We start from the raw sequence: 23,441 nt of genomic DNA, 5'->3' as shown, positions 1-23,441 counted from the left end.
TTTTAAGCAAGCTTTCTTGCATTTCGTTTCGTACTAAACATCATCGAATTTAGCAATATTTTGACGTTTATCATCCCCTTTTCCTTTATGTGATTTAAACAAAATATCATCGAATTAGGCAATATTTTGCCGTTTTTCCACGTTTTTGTGAATTTTCAGTTTATTGGTATTAATTCATTAAATATACGATAAAAATGATGCAAACACGTAATTGATTAGATAATAAACTTAAATACTTCACCTTTAATCATCTATTTGTTTCTCGTTGAAATACTGATTAAGATATTGAAAAGGGGAGAAGTTCGGTTTTTATTGCATATATCGACGATTCAGCCGGATTAGAGCGGTTTTACGTGTACATCTTCCGTCGGTAATATAAACGGAAAATCAGGAACATTTTAGTTAATTCTAATGAAAACACATTGATTTTTATCATTTGTATTGGAAACAACATTGTCATATGTCTTTTCTTGGATCTAAATAATACGAAACCCCGCTTTATGATTCGAAGTTAAAATCCACAAATTTGGAATAGTAGTGACTCTCTTCACGTTTTTCATGTAGTTTGATGTTACGTAAATATATTCATTTTACCAATATTTCGATACTATTTCATGTAGTATCACGATATGTGATTTGGCCTTCATATCTCAGATTTTCGCATAATATGGCATTTTAAGCAATTTTTCTTGTATTTTGTTTCATACTAAATAAACATCATCGAATTTAGCAATATTTTGACGTATATCATCCCCTTTTCTTTTATGTGCTTTAAACAAAATATCATCGAATTAGGCAATATTTTGCCGTTTTTCCACGTTTTTGTGAATTTTCAGTTTATTGGCATTAATTCTTTAAATATACGATAAAAATGATGAAAACACGTAATTGATTAGATAATAAACTTAAATACTTCACCTTTAATCATCTATTTGTTTCTCGTTGAAATACTGACTAAGATATTGAAAAGGGGAGAAGTTCGGTTTTTATTGCATATATCGACGATTCAGCCGGATTAGAGCGGTTTTACGTGTACATCTTCCGTCGGTAATATAAACGGAAAATCAGGAACATTTTAGTTAATTCTAATAAAAACACATTGATTTTTATCATTTGTATTGGAAACAACATTGTCATATGTCTTTTCTTGGATCTAAATAATACGAAACCTCGCTTTATGATTCGAAGTTAAAATCCACAAATTTGGAATAGTAGTGACTCTCTTCACGTTTTTCATGTAGTTTGATGTTACGTAAATATATTCATTTTACCAATAATTCGATACTATTTCATGTAGTATCACGATATGTGATTTGGCCTTCATATCTCAGATTTTCGCATAATATGGCATTTTAAGCAATTTTTCTTGCATTTTGTTTCATACTAAATAAACATCATCGAATTTAGCAATATTTTGACGTTTATCATCCCCTTTTCCTTTTTGTGATTTAAACAAAATATCATCGAATTAGGCAATATTTTGCCGTTTTTCCACGTTTTTGTGAATTTTCAGTTTATTGGTATTAATTCATTAAATATACGATAAAAATGATGCAAACACGTAATTGATTAGATAATAAACTTAAATACTTCACCTTTAATCATCTATTTGTTTCTCGTTGAAATACTGAGTAGGATATTGAAAAGGGGAGAAGTTCGGTTTTTATTGCATATATCGACGTTTCAGCCGGAATAGAGCGGTTTAACGTGTACATTTTCCATCGGTAATATAAACGGAAAATCAGGAACATTTTAGTTAATTATAATAAAAACACATTGATTTTTATCATTTGTATTGGAAACAACATTGTCATATGTCTTTTCTTGTATCTAAATAATACGAAACCTCGCTCTATGATTCGAAGTTAAAATCCACAAATTTGTAATAATGGTGTCTCTCTTCACGTTTTTCATGTAGTTTTATATTACGTAAATATATTCATTTTTACCAATATTTCGATACTATTTCATGTAGTATCACGATATGTGATTTGGCCTTCATATCTTATATTTTCGACTAATATTGCATTTTAAGCAAGTTTTCTTGCATTTTGTTTCATACTAAACATCATCGAATTTAGCAATATTTTGACGTTTATCATCCCCTTTTCTTTTGTGTGATTTAAACAAAATATCATCGAATTAGGCAATATTTTGCCGTTTTTCCACGTTTTTGTGAATTTTCAGTTTATTGGTATTAATTCATTAAATATACGATAAAAATGATGCAAACACGTAATTGATTAGATAATAAACTTAAATACTTCACCTTTAATCATCTATTTGTTTCTCGTTGAAATACTGAGTAAGATATTGAAAAGGGGAGAAGTTCGGTTTTTATTGAATATATCGACGTTTCAGCCGGAATAGAGCGGTTTTACGTGTACGCTTTCCGTCGGTAATATAAACGAAAATTCAGGAACATTTTAGTTAATTCTAATGAAAACACATTGATTTTTATCATTTGTATTGGAAATATTATTGTCATATGTCTTTTCTTGGATCTAAATAATACGAAACCTCGCTCTATGATTCGAAGTTAAAATCCAGACATTTGGAATAATAGTGACTCTCTTCACTTTTTTCATGTAGTTTGATATTACGTAAATATATTCATTTTTACCAATATTTCGATACTATTTCATGTAGTATCACGATATGTGATTTGGCCTTCATATCTCATTTTTTCGAATAATTTAGCATTTTAAGCAAGTTTTCTTGCATTTTGTTTTCATATTTAACATCGTCTAATTTAGCAATATTTTGACGTTTATCATTCCTTTTTCCTTTATGTGATTTAAACAAAATATCATCGAATTAGGCAATATTTTGCCGTTTTTCCACGTTTTTGTGAATTTTCAGTTTATTGGTATTAATTCATTAAATACACGATAAAAATGATGCAAACACGTAATTGATTAGATAATAAACTTAAATACTTCACCTTTAATCATCTATTTGTTTCTCGTTGAAATACTGACTAAGATATTGAAAAGGGGAGAAGTTCGGTTTTTATTGCATATATCGACGATTCAGCCGGATTAGAGCGGTTTTACGTGTACATCTTCCGTCGGTAATATAAACGGAAAATCAGGAACATTTTAGTTAATTCTAATGAAAACACATTGATTTTTATCATTTGTATTGGAAACAACATTGTCCTATGTCTTTTCTTGGATCTAAATAATACGAAACCTCGCTTTATGATTCGAAGTTAAAATCCACAAATTTGGAATAATAGTGACTCTCTTCACGTTTTTCATGTAGTTTGATGTTACGTAAATATATTCATTTTACCAATATTTCGATACTATTTCATGTAGTATCACGATATGTGATTTGGCCTTCATATCTCAGATTTTCGCATAATATGGCAATTTAAGCAATTTTTCTTGCATTTTGTTTCATACTAAATAAACATCATCGAATTTAGCAATATTTTGACGTTTATCATCCCCTTTTCCTTTTTGTGATTTAAACAAAATATCATCGAATTAGGCAATATTTTGCCGTTTTTCCACGTTTTTGTGAATTTTCAGTTTATTGGTATTAATTCATTAAATATACGATAAAAATGATGCAAACACGTAATTGATTAGATAATAAACTTAAATACTTCACCTTTAATCATCTATTTGTTTCTCGTTGAAATACTGAGTAAGATATTGAAAAGGGGAGAAGTTCGGTTTTTATTGCATATATCGACGTTTCAGCCGGAATAGAGCGGTTTTACGTGTACGTTTTCCATCGGTAATATAAACGGAAAATCAGGAACATTTTAGTTAATTCTAATGAAAACACATTGATTTTTATCATTTGTATTGGAAACAACATTGTCATATGTCTTTTCTTGGATCGAAATAATATGAAACCTCGCTCTATGATTCGAAGTTAAAATCCTCAAATTTGGAATAATATTGACTTTTTTCACGTTTTTTATGTAGTTTGATATTACGTAAATATATTTATTTTTACCAATATTTCGATACTATTTCATGTAGTATCACGATATGTGATTTGGGCTTCATATCTCAGATTTTCGCATAATATTGCATTTTAAGCAAGCTTTCTTGCATTTCGTTTCGTACTAAACATCATCGAATTTAGCAATATTTTGACGTTTATCATCCCCTTTTCCTTTATGTGATTTAAACAAAATATCATCGAATTAGGCAATATTTTGCCGTTTTTCCACGTTTTTGCGAATTTTCAGTTTATTGGTATTAATTCATTAAATATACGATAAAAATGATGCAAACACGTAATTGATTAGATAATAAACTTAAATACTTCACCTTTAATCATCTATTTGTTTCTCGTTGAAATACTGAGTAGGATATTGAAAAGGGGAGAAGTTCGGTTTTTATTGCATATATCGACGTTTCAGCAGGAATAGAGCGGTTTAACGTGTACATTTTCCATCGGTAATATAAACGGAAAATCAGGAACATTTTAGTTAATTCTAATAAAAACACATTGATTTTTATCATTTGTATTGGAAACAACATTGTCATATGTCTTTTCTTGGATCTAAATAATACGAAACCTCGCTCTATGATTCGAAGTTAAAATCCACAAATTTGTAATAATGGTGACTCTCTTCACGTTTTTCATGTAGTTTGATATTACGTAAATATATTCATTTTTACTAATATTTCGATACTATTTCATGTAGTATCACGATATGTGATTTGGCCTTCATATCTTATATTTTCGAATAATATTGCATTTTAAGCAAGTTTTCTTGCATTTTGTTTCATACTAAACATCATCGAATTTAGCAATATTTTGACGTTTATCATCCCCTTTTCTTTTATGTGATTTAAACAAAATATCATCGAGTTAGGCAATATTTTGCCGTTTTTCCACGTTTTTGTGAATTTTCAGTTTATTGGTATTAATTCATTAAATATACGATAAAAATGATGCAAACACGTAATTGATTAGATAATAAACTTAAATACTTCACCTTTAATCATCTATTTGTTTCTCGTTGAAATACTGATTAAGATATTGAAAAGGGGAGAAGTTCGGTTTTTATTGCATATATCGACGATTCAGCCGGATTAGAGCGGTTTTACGTGTACATCTTCCGTCGGTAATATAAACGGAAAATCAGGAACATTTTAGTTAATTCTAATGAAAACACATTGATTTTTATCATTTGTATTGGAAACAACATTGTCATATGTCTTTTCTTGGATCTAAATAATACGAAACCCCGCTTTATGATTCGAAGTTAAAATCCACAAATTTGGAATAGTAGTGACTCTCTTCACGTTTTTCATGTAGTTTGATGTTACGTAAATATATTCATTTTACCAATATTTCGATACTATTTCATGTAGTATCACGATATGTGATTTGGCCTTCATATCTCAGATTTTCGCATAATATGGCATTTTAAGCAATTTTTCTTGTATTTTGTTTCATACTAAATAAACATCATCGAATTTAGCAATATTTTGACGTATATCATCCCCTTTTCTTTTATGTGCTTTAAACAAAATATCATCGAATTAGGCAATATTTTGCCGTTTTTCCACGTTTTTGTGAATTTTCAGTTTATTGGCATTAATTCATTTAAATATACGATAAAAATGATGAAAACACGTAATTGATTAGATAATAAACTTAAATACTTCACCTTTAATCATCTATTTGTTTCTCGTTGAAATACTGACTAAGATATTGAAAAGGGGAGAAGTTCGGTTTTTATTGCATATATCGACGATTCAGCCGGATTAGAGCGGTTTTACGTGTACATCTTCCGTCGGTAATATAAACGGAAAATCAGGAACATTTTAGTTAATTCTAATAAAAACACATTGATTTTTATCATTTGTATTGGAAACAACATTGTCATATGTCTTTTCTTGGATCTAAATAATACGAAACCTCGCTTTATGATTCGAAGTTAAAATCCACAAATTTGGAATAGTAGTGACTCTCTTCACGTTTTTCATGTAGTTTGATGTTACGTAAATATATTCATTTTACCAATAATTCGATACTATTTCATGTAGTATCACGATATGTGATTTGGCCTTCATATCTCAGATTTTCGCATAATATGGCATTTTAAGCAATTTTTCTTGCATTTTGTTTCATACTAAATAAACATCATCGAATTTAGCAATATTTTGACGTTTATCATCCCCTTTTCCTTTTTGTGATTTAAACAAAATATCATCGAATTAGGCAATATTTTGCCGTTTTTCCACGTTTTTGTGAATTTTCAGTTTATTGGTATTAATTCATTAAATATACGATAAAAATGATGCAAACACGTAATTGATTAGATAATAAACTTAAATACTTCACCTTTAATCATCTATTTGTTTCTCGTTGAAATACTGAGTAGGATATTGAAAAGGGGAGAAGTTCGGTTTTTATTGCATATATCGACGTTTCAGCCGGAATAGAGCGGTTTAACGTGTACATTTTCCATCGGTAATATAAACGGAAAATCAGGAACATTTTAGTTAATTATAATAAAAACACATTGATTTTTATCATTTGTATTGGAAACAACATTGTCATATGTCTTTTCTTGTATCTAAATAATACGAAACCTCGCTCTATGATTCGAAGTTAAAATCCACAAATTTGTAATAATGGTGACTCTCTTCACGTTTTTCATGTAGTTTTATATTACGTAAATATATTCATTTTTACCAATATTTCGATACTATTTCATGTAGTATCACGATATGTGATTTGGCCTTCATATCTTATATTTTCGACTAATATTGCATTTTAAGCAAGTTTTCTTGCATTTTGTTTCATACTAAACATCATCGAATTTAGCAATATTTTGACGTTTATCATCCCCTTTTCTTTTGTGTGATTTAAACAAAATATCATCGAATTAGGCAATATTTTGCCGTTTTTCCACGTTTTTGTGAATTTTCAGTTTATTGGTATTAATTCATTAAATATACGATAAAAATGATGCAAACACGTAATTGATTAGATAATAAACTTAAATACTTCACCTTTAATCATCTATTTGTTTCTCGTTGAAATACTGAGTAAGATATTGAAAAGGGGAGAAGTTCGGTTTTTATTGAATATATCGACGTTTCAGCCGGAATAGAGCGGTTTTACGTGTACGCTTTCCGTCGGTAATATAAACGAAAATTCAGGAACATTTTAGTTAATTCTAATGAAAACACATTGATTTTTATCATTTGTATTGGAAATATTATTGTCATATGTCTTTTCTTGGATCTAAATAATACGAAACCTCGCTCTATGATTCGAAGTTAAAATCCAGACATTTGGAATAATAGTGACTCTCTTCACTTTTTTCATGTAGTTTGATATTACGTAAATATATTAATTTTTACCAATATTTCGATACTATTTCATGTAGTATCACGATATGTGATTTGGCCTTCATATCTCATTTTTTCGAATAATTTAGCATTTTAAGCAAGTTTTCTTGCATTTTGTTTTCATATTTAACATCGTCTAATTTAGCAATATTTTGACGTTTATCATTCCTTTTTCCTTTATGTGATTTAAACAAAATATCATCGAATTAGGCAATATTTTGCCGTTTTTCCACGTTTTTGTGAATTTTCAGTTTATTGGTATTAATTCATTAAATACACGATAAAAATGATGCAAACACGTAATTGATTAGATAATAAACTTAAATACTTCACCTTTAATCATCTATTTGTTTCTCGTTGAAATACTGACTAAGATATTGAAAAGGGGAGAAGTTCGGTTTTTATTGCATATATCGACGATTCAGCCGGATTAGAGCGGTTTTACGTGTACATCTTCCGTCGGTAATATAAACGGAAAATCAGGAACATTTTAGTTAATTCTAATGAAAACACATTGATTTTTATCATTTGTATTGGAAACAACATTGTCCTATGTCTTTTCTTGGATCTAAATAATACGAAACCTCGCTTTATGATTCGAAGTTAAAATCCACAAATTTGGAATAATAGTGACTCTCTTCACGTTTTTCATGTAGTTTGATGTTACGTAAATATATTCATTTTACCAATATTTCGATACTATTTCATGTAGTATCACGATATGTGATTTGGCCTTCATATCTCAGATTTTCGCATAATATGGCAATTTAAGCAATTTTTCTTGCATTTTGTTTCATACTAAATAAACATCATCGAATTTAGCAATATTTTGACGTTTATCATCCCCTTTTCCTTTTTGTGATTTAAACAAAATATCATCGAATTAGGCAATATTTTGCCGTTTTTCCACGTTTTTGTGAATTTTCAGTTTATTGGTATTAATTCATTAAATATACGATAAAAATGATGCAAACACGTAATTGATTAGATAATAAACTTAAATACTTCACCTTTAATCATCTATTTGTTTCTCGTTGAAATACTGAGTAAGATATTGAAAAGGGGAGAAGTTCGGTTTTTATTGCATATATCGACGTTTCAGCCGGAATAGAGCGGTTTTACGTGTACGTTTTCCATCGGTAATATAAACGGAAAATCAGGAACATTTTAGTTAATTCTAATGAAAACACATTGATTTTTATCATTTGTATTGGAAACAACATTGTCATATGTCTTTTCTTGGATCGAAATAATATGAAACCTCGCTCTATGATTCGAAGTTAAAATCCTCAAATTTGGAATAATATTGACTTTTTTCACGTTTTTTATGTAGTTTGATATTACGTAAATATATTTATTTTTACCAATATTTCGATACTATTTCATGTAGTATCACGATATGTGATTTGGGCTTCATATCTCAGATTTTCGCATAATATTGCATTTTAAGCAAGCTTTCTTGCATTTCGTTTCGTACTAAACATCATCGAATTTAGCAATATTTTGACGTTTATCATCCCCTTTTCCTTTATGTGATTTAAACAAAATATCATCGAATTAGGCAATATTTTGCCGTTTTTCCACGTTTTTGCGAATTTTCAGTTTATTGGTATTAATTCATTAAATATACGATAAAAATGATGCAAACACGTAATTGATTAGATAATAAACTTAAATACTTCACCTTTAATCATCTATTTGTTTCTCGTTGAAATACTGAGTAGGATATTGAAAAGGGGAGAAGTTCGGTTTTTATTGCATATATCGACGTTTCAGCAGGAATAGAGCGGTTTAACGTGTACATTTTCCATCGGTAATATAAACGGAAAATCAGGAACATTTTAGTTAATTCTAATAAAAACACATTGATTTTTATCATTTGTATTGGAAACAACATTGTCATATGTCTTTTCTTGGATCTAAATAATAGGAAACCTCGCTCTATGATTCGAAGTTAAAATCCACAAATTTGTAATAATGGTGTACTCTCTTCACGTTTTTCATGTAGTTTGATATTACGTAAATATATTCATTTTTACCTAATATTTCGATACTATTTCATGTAGTATCACGATATGTGATTTGGCCTTCATATCTTATATTTTCGAATAATATTGCATTTTAAGCAAGTTTTCTTGCATTTTGTTTCATACTAAACATCATCGAATTTAGCAATATTTTGACGTTCATCATCCCCTTTTCTTTTATGTGATTTAAACAAAATATCATCGAATTAGGCAATATTTTGCCGTTTTTCCACGTTTTTGTGAATTTTCAGTTTATTGGTATTAATTCATTAAATATACGATAAAAATGATGCAAGACACGTAATTGATTAGATAATAAACTTAAATACTTCACCTTTAATCATCTATTTGTTTCTCGTTGAAATACTGAAGTAGGATATTGAAAAGGGGAGAAGTTCGGTTTTTATTGAATATATCGACGTTTCAGCCGGAATAGAGCGGTTTAACGTGTACGCTTTTCCGTCGGTAATATAAACGGAAAATTCAGGAACATTTTAGTTAATTCTAATGAAAACACATTGATTTTTATCATTTGTATTGAAAATACTATTGTCATATGTCTTTTCTTGGATCTAAATAATACGAAACCTCGCTCTATGATTCGAAGTTAAAATCCAGACATTTGTAATAATAGGTGACTCTCTTCACGTTTTTCATGTAGTTTGAATATTACGTAAATATATTCATTTTTACCAATATTTCGATACTATTTCATGTAGTATCACGATATGTGATTTGGCCTTCATATCTCATATTTTCGAATAATATTAGCATTTTAAGCAAGTTTTCTTGCATTTTGTTTCATACTTAAACATCAGTCTAATTTAGCAATATTTTGACGTTATCATTCCCTTTTTCCTTTATGTGATTTAAACAAAATATCATCGAATTAGGCAATATTTTGCCGTTTTTTCACGTTTTTGTGAATTTTCAGTTTATTGGTATTAATTCATTAAATATACGATAAAAATGATGCAAACACGTAATAGATTAGATAATAAACTTAAATACTTCACCTTTAATCATCTATTTGTTTCTCGTTGAAATACTGAGTAAGATATTGAAAAAGGGGAGAAGTTCGGTTTTTATTGCATATATCGACGTTTCAGCCGGAATTAGAGCGGTTTACGTGTACATCTTCCATCGGTAATATAAACGGAAAATCAGGAATATTTTAGTTAATTCTAATGAAAACACATTGATTTTTATCATTTGTATTGGAAACAACATTGTCATATGTCTTTTCTTGGATCTAAATAATACGAAACCTCGCTTTATGATTCGAAGGTAAAATCCACAAATTTGAATAATAGTGACTCTCTTCACGTTTTTCATGTAGTTTGATGTTACGTAAATATATTCATTTTACCAATATTTCGATACTATTTCATGTAGTATCACGACTATGTGATTTGGCCTTCATATCTCAGATTTTCGCATAATATGGCATTTTAAGCAATTTTTCTTGCATTTTGTTTCATACTAAATAAACATCATCGAATTTAGCAATATTTTGACGTTTATCATCCCCTTTTCCTTTTTGTGATTTAAACAAAATATCATCGAATTAGGCAATATTTTGCCGTTTTTCCACGTTTTTGTGAATTTTCAGTTTATTGGTATTAATTCATTAAATATACGATAAAAATGATGCAAACACGTAATTGATTAGATAATAAACTTAAATACTTCACCTTTTAATCATCTATTTGTTTCTTCGTTGAAATACTGAGTAAGATATTGAAAAGGGGAAGAAGTTCGGTTTTCATTGCATATATCGACGTTTCAGCCGGAATAGAGCGGTTTTACGTGTACGTTTTCCATAGGTAATATAAACGGAAAATTCAGGAACATTTTAGTTAATTCTAATGAAAACACATTGATTTTTATCATTTGTATTGCAAATATTATTGTCATATGTCTTTTCTTGGATCTAAATAATACGAAACCTCGCTCTATGATTCGAAGTTAAAATCCACACATTTGGAATAATAGTGACTCTCTTCACGTTTTTTCATGTAGTTTGATATTACGTAAATATATTCATTTTTACCAATATTTCGATACTATTTCATGTAGTATCACGATATGTGATTTGGCCTTCATATCTCATATTTTCGAATAATATTAGCATTTTAAGCAAGTTTTCTTGCATTTTGTTTTCATACTTAAACATCATCGAATTTAGCAATATTTTGACGTTTATCATCCCCTTTTCCTTTATGTGATTTAAACAAAATATCATCGAATTAGGCAATATTTTGCCGTTTTTCCACGTTTTTGTGAATTTTCAGTTTATTGGTATTAATTCATTAAATATACGATAAAAATGATGCAAACACGTAATTGATTAGATAATAAACTTAAATACTTCACCTTTAATCATCTATTTGTTTCTCGTTGAAATACTGATTAAGATATTGAAAAGGGGAGAAGTTCGGTTTTTATTGCATATATCGACGATTCAGCCGGATTAGAGCGGTTTTACGTGTACATCTTCCGTCGGTAATATAAACGGAAAATCAGGAACATTTTAGTTAATTCTAATGAAAACACATTGATTTTTATCATTTGTATTGGAAACAACATTGTCATATGTCTTTTCTTGGATCTAAATAATACGAAACCTCGCTTTATGATTCGAAGTTAAAATCCACAAATTTGGAATAATAGTGACTCTCTTCACGTTTTTCATGTAGTTTGATGTTACGTAAATATATTCATTTTACCAATATTTCGATACTATTTCATGTAGTATCACGATATGTGATTTGGCCTTCATATCTCAGATTTTCGCATAATATGGCATTTTAAGCAATTTTTCTTGCATTTTGTTTCATACTAAATAAACATCATCGAATTTAGCAATATTTTGACGTTTATCATCCCCTTTTCCTTTTTGTGATTTAAACAAAATATCATCGAATTAGGCAATATTTTGCCGTTTTTCCACGTTTTTGTGAATTTTCAGTTTATTGGTATTAATTCATTAAATATACGATAAAAATGATGCAAACACGTAATTGATTAGATAATAAACTTAAATACTTCACCTTTAATCATCTATTTGTTTCTCGTTGAAATACTGAGTAAGATATTGAAAAGGGGAGAAGTTCGGTTTTTATTGCATATATCGACGTTTCAGCCGGAATAGAGCGGTTTTACGTGTACGTTTTCCATCGGTAATATAAACGAAAATTCAGGAACATTTTAGTTAATTCTAATGAAAACACATTGATTTTTATCATTTGTATTGGAAATAATATTGTCATATGTCTTTTCTTGGATCTAAATAATACGAAACCTCGCTCTATGATTCGAAGTTAAAATCCACACATTTGGAATAATAGTGACTCTCTTCACTTTTTTCATGTAGTGTGATATTACGTGAATATATTCATTTTTACCAATATTTCGATACTATTTCATTTAGTATCACGATATGTGATTTGGCCTTCATATCTCATATTTTCCGAATAATATAGCATTTTAAGCAAGTTTTCTTGCATTTTGTTTCCTATTAAACATCATCGAATTTAGCAATATTTTGACGTTTATCATCCCCTTTTCCTTTATGTGATTTAAACAAAATATCATCGAATTAGGCAATATTTTGCCGTTTTTCCACGTTTTTGTGAATTTTCAGTTTATTGGTATTAATTCATTAAATATACGATAAAAATGATGCAAACACGTAATTGATTAGATAATAAACTTAAATACTTCACCTTTAATCATCTATTTGTTTCTCGTTGAAATACTGATTAAGATATTAAAAAGGGGAGAAGTTCGGTTTTTATTGCATATATCGACGATTCAGCCGGATTATAGCGGTTTTACGTGTACATCTTCCGTCGGTAATATAAACGGAAAATCAGGAACATTTTAGTTAATTCTAATAAAAACACATTGATTTTTATCATTTGTATTGGAAACAACATTGTCATGTCTTTTCTTGGATCTTAATAATACGAAACCTCGCTCTATGATTCGAAGTTAAAATCCACAAATTTGTAATAATGGTGACTCGCTTCACGTTTTTCATGTAGTTTGATATTACGTAAATATATTCATTTTTACCAATATTTCGATACTATTTCATGTAGTATCACGATATGTGATTTGGCCTTCATATCTTATATTTTCGAATAATATTGCATTTTAAGCAAGTTTTCTTGCATTTTGTTTCATACTAAACATCATCGAATTTAGCAATATTTTGACGTTTATCATCCCCTTTTCTTTTATGTGATTTAAACAAAATATCATCGAATTAGGCAATATTTTGCCGTTTTTCCACGTTTTTGTGAATTTTCAGTTTATTGGTATTAATTCATTAAATATACGATAAAAATGATGCAAACACGTAATTGATTAGACAATAAACTTAAATACTTCACCTTTAATCATCTATTTGTTTCTCGTTGAAATACTGAGTAGGATATTGAAAAGGGGAGAAGTTCGGTTTTTATTGCATATATCGACGTTTCAGCCGGAATAGAGCGGTTTAACGTGTACATTTTCCATCGGTAATATAAACGGAAAATCAGGAACATTTTAGTTAATTCTAATGAAAACACATTGATTTTTATCATTTGTATTGGAAACAACATTGTCATATGTCTTTTCTTGGATCTAAATAATTCGAAACCTCGCTCTATGATTCGAAGTTAAAATCCACAAATTAGTAATAATGGTGACTCTCTTCACGTTTTTCATGTAGTTTAATAATACGTAAATATATTAATTTTTACCAGTATTTCGATACTATTTCATGTAGTATCACGATATATGATTTGGCCTTCATATCTCATTTTTCGAATAATATTGCATTTTAAGCAAGTTTTCTTGCATTTTGTTTTCATATTAAACATCATCGAATTTAGCAATATTTTGACGTTTATCATCCCCTTTTCCTTTATGTGATTTAAACAAAATATCATCGAATTAGGCAATATTTTGCCGTTTTTCCACGTTTTTGTGAATTTTCAGTTTATTGGTATTAATTCATTAAATATACGATAAAAATGATGCAAACACGTAATTGATTAGATAATAAACTTAAATACTTCACCTTTAATCATCTATTTGTTTCTCGTTGAAATACTGATTAAGATATTGAAAAGGGGAGAAGTTCGGTTTTTATTGCATATATCGACGATTCAGCCGGATTAGAGCGGTTTTACGTGTACATCTTCCGTCGGTAATATAAACGGAAAATCAGGAACATTTTAGTTAATTCTAATGAAAACACATTGATTTTTATCATTTGTATTGGAAACAACATTGTCATATGTCTTTTCTTGGATCTAAATAATACGAAACCTCGCTTTATGATTCGAAGTTAAAATCCACAAATTTGGAATAATAGTGACTCTCTTCACGTTTTTCATGTAGTTTGATGTTACGTAAATATATTCATTTTACCAATATTTCGATACTATTTCATGTAGTATCACGATATGTGATTTGGCCTTCATATCTCAGATTTTCGCATAATATGGCATTTTAAGCAATTTTTCTTGCATTTTGTTTCATACTAAATAAACATCATCGAATTTAGCAATATTTTGACGTTTATCATCCCCTTTTCGTTTTTGTGATTTAAACAAAATATCATCGAATTAGGCAATATTTTGCCATTTTTCCACGTTTTTGTGAATTTTCAGTTTATTGGTATTAATTCATTAAATATACGATAAAAATGATGCAAACACGTAATTGATTAGATAATAAACTTAAATACTTCACCTTTAATCATCTATTTGTTTCTCGTTGAAATACTGAGTAAGATATTGAAAAGGGGAGAAGTTCGGTTTTTATTGCATATATCGACGTTTCAGCCGGAATAGAGCGGTTTTACGTGTACGTTTTCCATCGGTAATATAAACGAAAATTCAGGAACATTTTAGTTAATTCTAATGAAAACACATTGATTTTTATCATTTGTATTGGAAATATTATTGTCATATGTCTTTTCTTGGATCTAAATAATACGAAACCTCGCTTTATGATTCGAAGTTAAAATCCACAAATTTGGAATAATAGTGACTCTTCACGTTTTTCATGTAGTTTGATGTTACGTAAATATATTCATTTTACCAATATTTCGATACTATTTCATGTAGTATCACGATATGTGATTTGGCCTTCATATCTCAGATTTTCGCATAATATGGCATTTTAAGCAATTTTTCTTGCATTTTGTTTCATACTAAATAAATATCATCGAATTTAGCAATATTTTGACGTTTATCATCCCCTTTTCCTTTTTGTGATTTAAACAAAATATCATCGAATTAGGCAATATTTTGCCGTTTTTCCACGTTTTTGTGAATTTTCAGTTTATTGGTATTAATTCATTAAATATACGATAAAAATGATGCAAACACGTAATTGATTAGGATAATAAACTTAAATACTTCACCTTTAATCATCTATTTGTTTCTCGTTGAAATACTGATTAAGATATTGAAAAGGGGAGAAGTTCGGTTTTTATTGCATATATCGACGATTCAGCCGGATTAGAGCGGTTTTACGTGTACATCTTCCGTCGGTAATATAAACGGAAAATCAGGAACATTTTAGTTAATTCTAATGAAAACACATTGATTTTTATCATTTGTATTGGAAATATTATTGTCATATGTCTTTTCTTGGATCTAAATAATACGAAACCTCGCTTTATGATTCGAAGTTAAAATCCACAAATTTGGAATAATAGTGACTCTTCACGTTTTTCATGTAGTTTGATGTTACGTAAATATATTCATTTTACCAATATTTCGATACTATTTCATGTAGTATCACGACATGTGATTTGGCCTTCATATCTCAGATTTTCGCATAATATGGCATTTTAAGCAATTTTTCTTGCATTTTGTTTCATACTAAATAAACATAATCGAATTTAGCAATATTTTGACGTTTATCATCCCCTTTTCCTTTTTGTGATTTAAACAAAATATCATCGAATTAGGCAATATTTTGCCGTTTTTCCACGTTTTTGTGAATTTTCAGTTTATTGGTATTAATTCATTAAATATACGATAAAAATGATGCAAACACGTAATTGATTGGATAATAAACTTAAATACTTCACCTTTAATCATCTATTTGTTTCTCGTTGAAATACTGATTAAGATATTGAAAAGGGGAGAAGTTCGGTTTTTATTGCATATATCGACGATTCAGCCGGATTAGAGCGGTTTTACGTGTACATCTTCCGTCGGTAATATAAACGGAAAATCAGGAACATTTTAGTTAATTCTAATGAAAACACATTGATTTTTATCATTTGTATTGGAAACAACATTGTCATATGTCTTTTCTTGGATCTAAATAATACGAAACCTCGCTTTATGATTCGAAGTTAAAATCCACAAATTTGGAATAATAGTGACTCTCTTCACGTTTTTCATGTAGTTTGATGTTACGTAAATATATTCATTTTACCAATATTTCGATACTATTTCATGTAGTATCACGATATGTGATTTGGCCTTCATATCTCAGATTTTCGCATAATATGGCATTTTAAGCAATTTTTCTTGCATTTTGTTTCATACTAAATAAACATCATCGAATTTAGCAATATTTTGACGTTTATCATCCCCTTTTCCTTTTTGTGATTTAAACAAAATATCATCGAATTAGGCAATATTTTGCCGTTTTTCCGCGATTTTGTGAATTTTCAGTTTATTGGTATTAATTCATTAAATATACGATAAAAATGATGCAAACACGTAATTGATTATATAATAAACTTAAATACTTCACCTTTAATCATCTATTTGTTTCTCGTTGAAATACTGAGTAAGATATTGAAAAGGGGAGAAGTTCGGTTTTTATTGCATATATCGACGTTTCAGCCGGAATAGAGCGGTTTTACGTGTACGTTTTCCATCGGTAATATAAACGAAAATTCAGGAACATTTTAGTTAATTCTAATGAAAACACATTGATTTTTATCATTTGTATTGGAAATATTATTGTCATATGTCTTTTCTTGGATCTAAATAATACGAAACCTCGCTCTATGATTCGTAGTTGAAATCCACAAATTTGTAATAATGGTGACTCTCTTCACGTTTTTCATGTAGTTTGATATTACGTAAATATATTCATTTTTACCAATATTTCGATACTATTTCATTTAGTATCACGATATGTGATTTGGCCTTCATATCTTATATTTTCGAATAATATTGCATTTTAAGCAAGTTTTCTTGCATTTTGTTTCATACTAAACATCATCGAATTTAGCAATATTTTGACGTTTATCATCCCCTTTTCTTTTATGTGATTTAAACAAAATATCATCGAATTAGGCAATATTTTGCCAGTTTTTCCACGTTTTTGTGAATTTTCAGTTTATTGGTATTAATTCATTAAATATACGATAAAAATGATACAAACACGTAATTGATTAGATAATAAACTTAAATACTTCACCTTTAATCATCTATTTGTTTCTCGTTGAAATACTGAGTAAGATATTGAAAAAGGGGAGAAGTTCGGTTTTTATTGCATATATCGACGTTTCAGCCGGAATAGATCGGTTTTACGTGTACATCTTCCATCGGTAATATAAACGGAAAATCAGGAATATTTTAGTTAATTCTAATGAAAACACATTGATTTTTATCATTTGTATTGGAAACAACATTGTCATATGTCTTTTCTTGCATCTTAATAATACGAAACCTCGCTCTATGATTCGAAGTTAAAATCCACAAATTTGTAATAATGGTGACTCGCTTCACGTTTTTCATGTAGTTTGATATTACGTAAATATATTCATTTTTACCAATATTTCGATACTATTTCATGTAGTATCACGATATGTGATTTGGCCTTCATATCTTATATTTTCGAATAATATTGCATTTTAAGCAAGTTTTCTTGCATTTTGTTTCATACTAAACATCATCGAATTTAGCAATATTTTGACGTTTATCATCCCCTTTTCTTTTATGTGATTTAAACAAAATATCATCGAATTAGGCAATATTTTGCCGTTTTTCCACGTTTTTGTGAATTTTCAGTTTATTGGTATTAATTCATTAAATATACGATAAAAATGATGCAAACACGTAATTGATTAGACAATAAACTTAAATACTTAACCTTTAATCATCTATTTGTTTCTCGTTGAAATACTGAGTAGGATATTGAAAAGGGGAGAAGTTCGGTTTTTATTGCATATATCGACGTTTCAGCCGGAATAGAGCGGTTTAACGTGTACATTTTCCATCGGTAATATAAACGGAAAATCAGGAACATTTTAGTTAATTCTAATAAAAACACATTGATTTTTATCATTTGTATTGGAAACAACATTGTCAAATGTCTTTTCTTGGATCTAAATAAAACGAAACCTCGCTCTATGATTCGTAGTTGAAATCCACAAATTTGTAATAATGGTGACTCTCTTCACGTTTTTCATGTAGTTTGATATTACGTAAATATATTCATTTTTACCAATATTTCGATACTATTTCATTTAGTATCACGATATGTGATTTGGCCTTCATATCTTATATTTTCGAATAATATTGCATTTTAAGCAAGTTTTCTTGCATTTTGTTTCATACTAAACATCATCGAATTTAGCAATATTTTGACGTTTATCATCCCCTTTTCTTTTATGTGATTTAAACAAAATATCATCGAATTAGGCAATATTTTGCCATTTTTCAACGTTTTTGTGAATTTTCAGTTTATTGGTATTAATTCATTAAATATACGATAAAAATGATACAAACACGTAATTGATTAGATAATAAACTTAAATACTTCACCTTTAATCATCTATTTGTTTTTCGTTGAAATACTGAGTAAGATATTGAAAAAGGGGAGAAGTTCGGTTTTTATTGCATATATCGACGTTTCAGCCGGAATAGATCGGTTTTACGTGTACATCTTCCATCGGTAATATAAACGGAAAATCAGGAATATTTTAGTTAATTCTAATGAAAACACATTGATTTTTATCATTTGTATTGGAAACAACATTGTCATATGTCTTTTCTTGGATCTAAATAATACGAAACCTTGCTTTATGATTCGAAGTTAAAATCCACAAATTTGGAATAATAGTGACTCTCTTCACGTTTTTCATGTAGTTTGATGTTACGTAAATATATTCATTTTACCAATATTTCGATACTATTTCATGTAGTATCACTATATGTGATTTGGCCTTCATATCTCAGATTTTCGCATAATATGGCATTTTAAGCAATTTTTCTTGCATTTTGTTTCATACTAAATAAACATCATCGAATTTAGCAATATTTTGACGTTTATCATCCCCTTTTCTTTTATGTGATTTAAACAAAATATCATCGAATTAGGCAATATTTTGCCGTTTTTCCACGTTTTTGTGAATTTTCAGTTTATTGGTATTATTTCATTAAATATACGATAAAAATGATGCAAACACGTAATTGATTAGATAATAAACTTAAATACTTCACCTTTAATCATCTATTTGTTTCTCGTTGAAATACTGATTAAGATATTGAAAAGGGGAGAAGTTCGGTTTTTATTGCATATATCGACGTTTCAGCCGGAATAGAGCGGTTTTACGTGTACGTTTTCCATCGGTAATATAAACGAAAATTCAGGAACATTTTAGTTAATTCTAATGAAAACACATTGATTTTTATCATTTGTATTGGAAACAACATTGTCATATGTCTTTTCTTGGATCTAAATAATTCGAAACCTCGCTCTATGATTCGAAGTTAAAATCCACAAATTAGTAATAATGGTGACTCTCTTCACGTTTTTCATGTAGTTTAATAATACGTAAATATATTAATTTTTACCAGTATTTCGATACTATTTCATGTAGTATCACGATATATGATTTGGCCTTCATATCTCATTTTTTCGAATAATATTGCATTTTAAGCAAGTTTTCTTGCATTTTTTTTCATATTAAACATCATCGAATTTAGCAATATTTTGACGTTTATCATCCCCTTTTCCTTTATGTGATTTAAACAAAATATCATCGAATTAGGCAATATTTTGCCGTTTTTCCACGTTTTTGTGAATTTTCAGTTTATTGGTATTAATTCATTAAATATACGATAAAAATGATGCAAACACGTAATTGATTAGATAATAAACTTAAATACTTCAACTTTAATCATCTATTTGTTTCTCGTTGAAATACTGATTAAGATATTGAAAAGGGGAGAAGTTTGGTTTTTATTGCATATATCGACGATTCAGCCGGATTAGAGCGGTTTTACGTGTACATCTTCCGTCGGTAATATAAACGGAAAATCAGGAACATTTTAGTTAATTCTAATGAAAACACATTGATTTTTATCATTTGTATTGGAAACAACATTGTCATATGTCTTTTCTTGGATCTAAATAATACGAAACCTCGCTTTATGATTCGAAGTTAAAATCCACAAATTTGGAATAATAGTGACTCTCTTCACGTTTTTCATGTAGTTTGATGTTACGTAAATATATTCATTTTACCAATATTTCGATACTATTTCATGTAGTATCACGATATGTGATTTGGCCTTCATATCTCAGATTTTCGCATAATATGGCATTTTAAGCAATTTTTCTTGCATTTTGTTTCATACTAAATAAATATCATCGAATTTAGCAATATTTTGACGTTTATCATCCCCTTTTCCTTTTTGTGATTTAAACAAAATATCATCGAATTAGGCAATATTTTGCCGTTTTTCCACGTTTTTGTGAATTTTCAGTTTATTGGTATTAATTCATTAAATATACGATAAAAATGATGCAAACACGTAATTGATTAGATAATAAACTTAAATACTTCACCTTTAATCATCTATTTGTTTCTCGTTGAAATACTGAGTAAGATATTGAAAAGGGGAGAAGTTCGGTTTTTATTGCATATATCGACGTTTCAGCCGGAATAGAGCGGTTTTACGTGTACGTTTTCCATCGGTAATATAAACGAAAATTCAGGAACATTTTAGTTAATTCTAATGAAAACACATTGATTTTTATCATTTGTATTGGAAATATTATTGTCATATGTCTTTTCTTGGATCTAAATAATACGAAACCTCGCTTTATGATTCGAAGTTAAAATCCACAAATTTGGAATAATAGTGACTCTTCACGTTTTTCATGTAGTTTGATGTTACGTAAATATATTCATTTTAACCAATATTTCGATACTATTTCATGTAGTATCACGACATGTGATTTGGCCTTCATATCTCAGATTTTCGCATAATATGGCATTTTAAGCAATTTTTCTTGCATTTTGTTTCATACTAAATAAACATAATCGAATTTAGCAATATTTCGACGTTTATCATCCCCTTTTCCTTTTTGTGATTTAAACAAAATATCATCGAATTAGGCAATATTTTGCCGTTTTTCCACGTTTTTGTGAATTTTCAGTTTATTGGTATTAATTCATTAAATATACGATAAAAATGATGCAAACACGTAATTGATTAGATAATAAACTTAAATACTTCACCTTTAATCATCTATTTGTTTCTTGTTGAAATACTGAGTAAGATATTGAAAAGGGGAGAAGTTCGGTTTTCATTGCATATATCAACGTTTCAGCCGGAATAGAGCGGTTTTACGTGTACGTTTTCCATCGGTAATATAAACGAAAATTCAGGAACATTTTAGTTAATTCTAATGAAAACACATTGATTTTTATCATTTGTATTGGAAATATTATTGTCATATGTCTTTTCTTGGATCTAAATAATACGAAACCTCGCTCTATGATTCGAAGTTAAAATCCACACATTTGGAATAATAGTGACTCTCTTCACTTTTTTCATGTAGTGTGATATTACGTAAATATATTCATTTTTACCAATATTTCGATACTATTTCATTTAGTATCACGATATGTGATTTGGCCTTCATATCTCATTTTTAAGAATAATATAGCAATTTAAGCAAGTTTTCTTGCATTTTGTTTTCCTATTAAACATCATCGAATTTAGCAATATTTTGACGTTTATCATCCCCTTTTCCTTTATGTGATTTAAACAAAATATCATCGAATTAGGCAATATTTTGCCGTTTTTCCACATTTTTGTGAATTTTCAGTTTATTGGTATTAATTCATTAAATATACGATAAAAATGATGCAAACACGTAATTGATTAGATAATAAACTTAAATACTTCACCTTTAATCATCTATTTGTTTCTCGTTGAAATACTGATTAAGATATTAAAAAGGGGAGAAGTTCGGTTTTTATTGCACTATATCGACGATTCAGCCGGATTATAGCGGTTTTACGTGTACATCTTCCGTCGGTAATATAAACGGAAAATCAGGAACATTTTAGTTAATTCTAATAAAAACACATTGATTTTTATCATTTGTATTGGAAACAACATTGTCATGTCTTTTCTTGGATCTTAATAATACGAAACCTCGCTCTATGATTCGAAGTTAAAATCCACACATTTGTAATAATGGTGACTCGCTTCACGTTTTTCATGTAGTTTGATATTACGTAAATATATTCATTTTTACCAATATTTCGATACTATTTCATGTAGTATCACGATATGTGATTTGGCCTTCATATCTTATATTTTCGAATAATATTGCATTTTAAGCAAGTTTTCTTGCATTTTGTTTCATAATAAACATCATCGAATTTAGCAATATTTTGACGTTTATCATCCCCTTTTCTTTTATGTGATTTAAACAAAATATCATCGAATTAGGCAATATTTTGCCGTTTTTCCACGTTTTTGTGAATTTTCAGTTTATTGATATTAATTCATTAAATATACGATAAAAATGATGCAAACACGTAATTGATTAGACAATAAACTTAAATACTTCACCTTTAATCATCTATTTGTTTCTCGTTGAAATACTGAGTAGGATATTGAAAAGGGGAGAAGTTCGGTTTTTATTGCATATATCGACGTTTCAGCCGGAATAGAGCGGTTTAACGTGTACATTTTCCATCGGTAATATAAACGGAAAATCAGGAACATTTTAGTTAATTCTAATAAAAACACATTGATTTTTATCATTTGTATTGGAAACAACATTGTCA

The sequence above is a fragment of the Procambarus clarkii genome, chromosome 44 (genome assembly GCF_040958095.1).
Source record: "Procambarus clarkii isolate CNS0578487 chromosome 44, FALCON_Pclarkii_2.0, whole genome shotgun sequence".
In the NCBI taxonomy this organism is placed as follows: Eukaryota; Metazoa; Arthropoda; class Malacostraca; order Decapoda; family Cambaridae; genus Procambarus; species Procambarus clarkii.
This window is presented reverse-complemented; position numbering follows the sequence as displayed.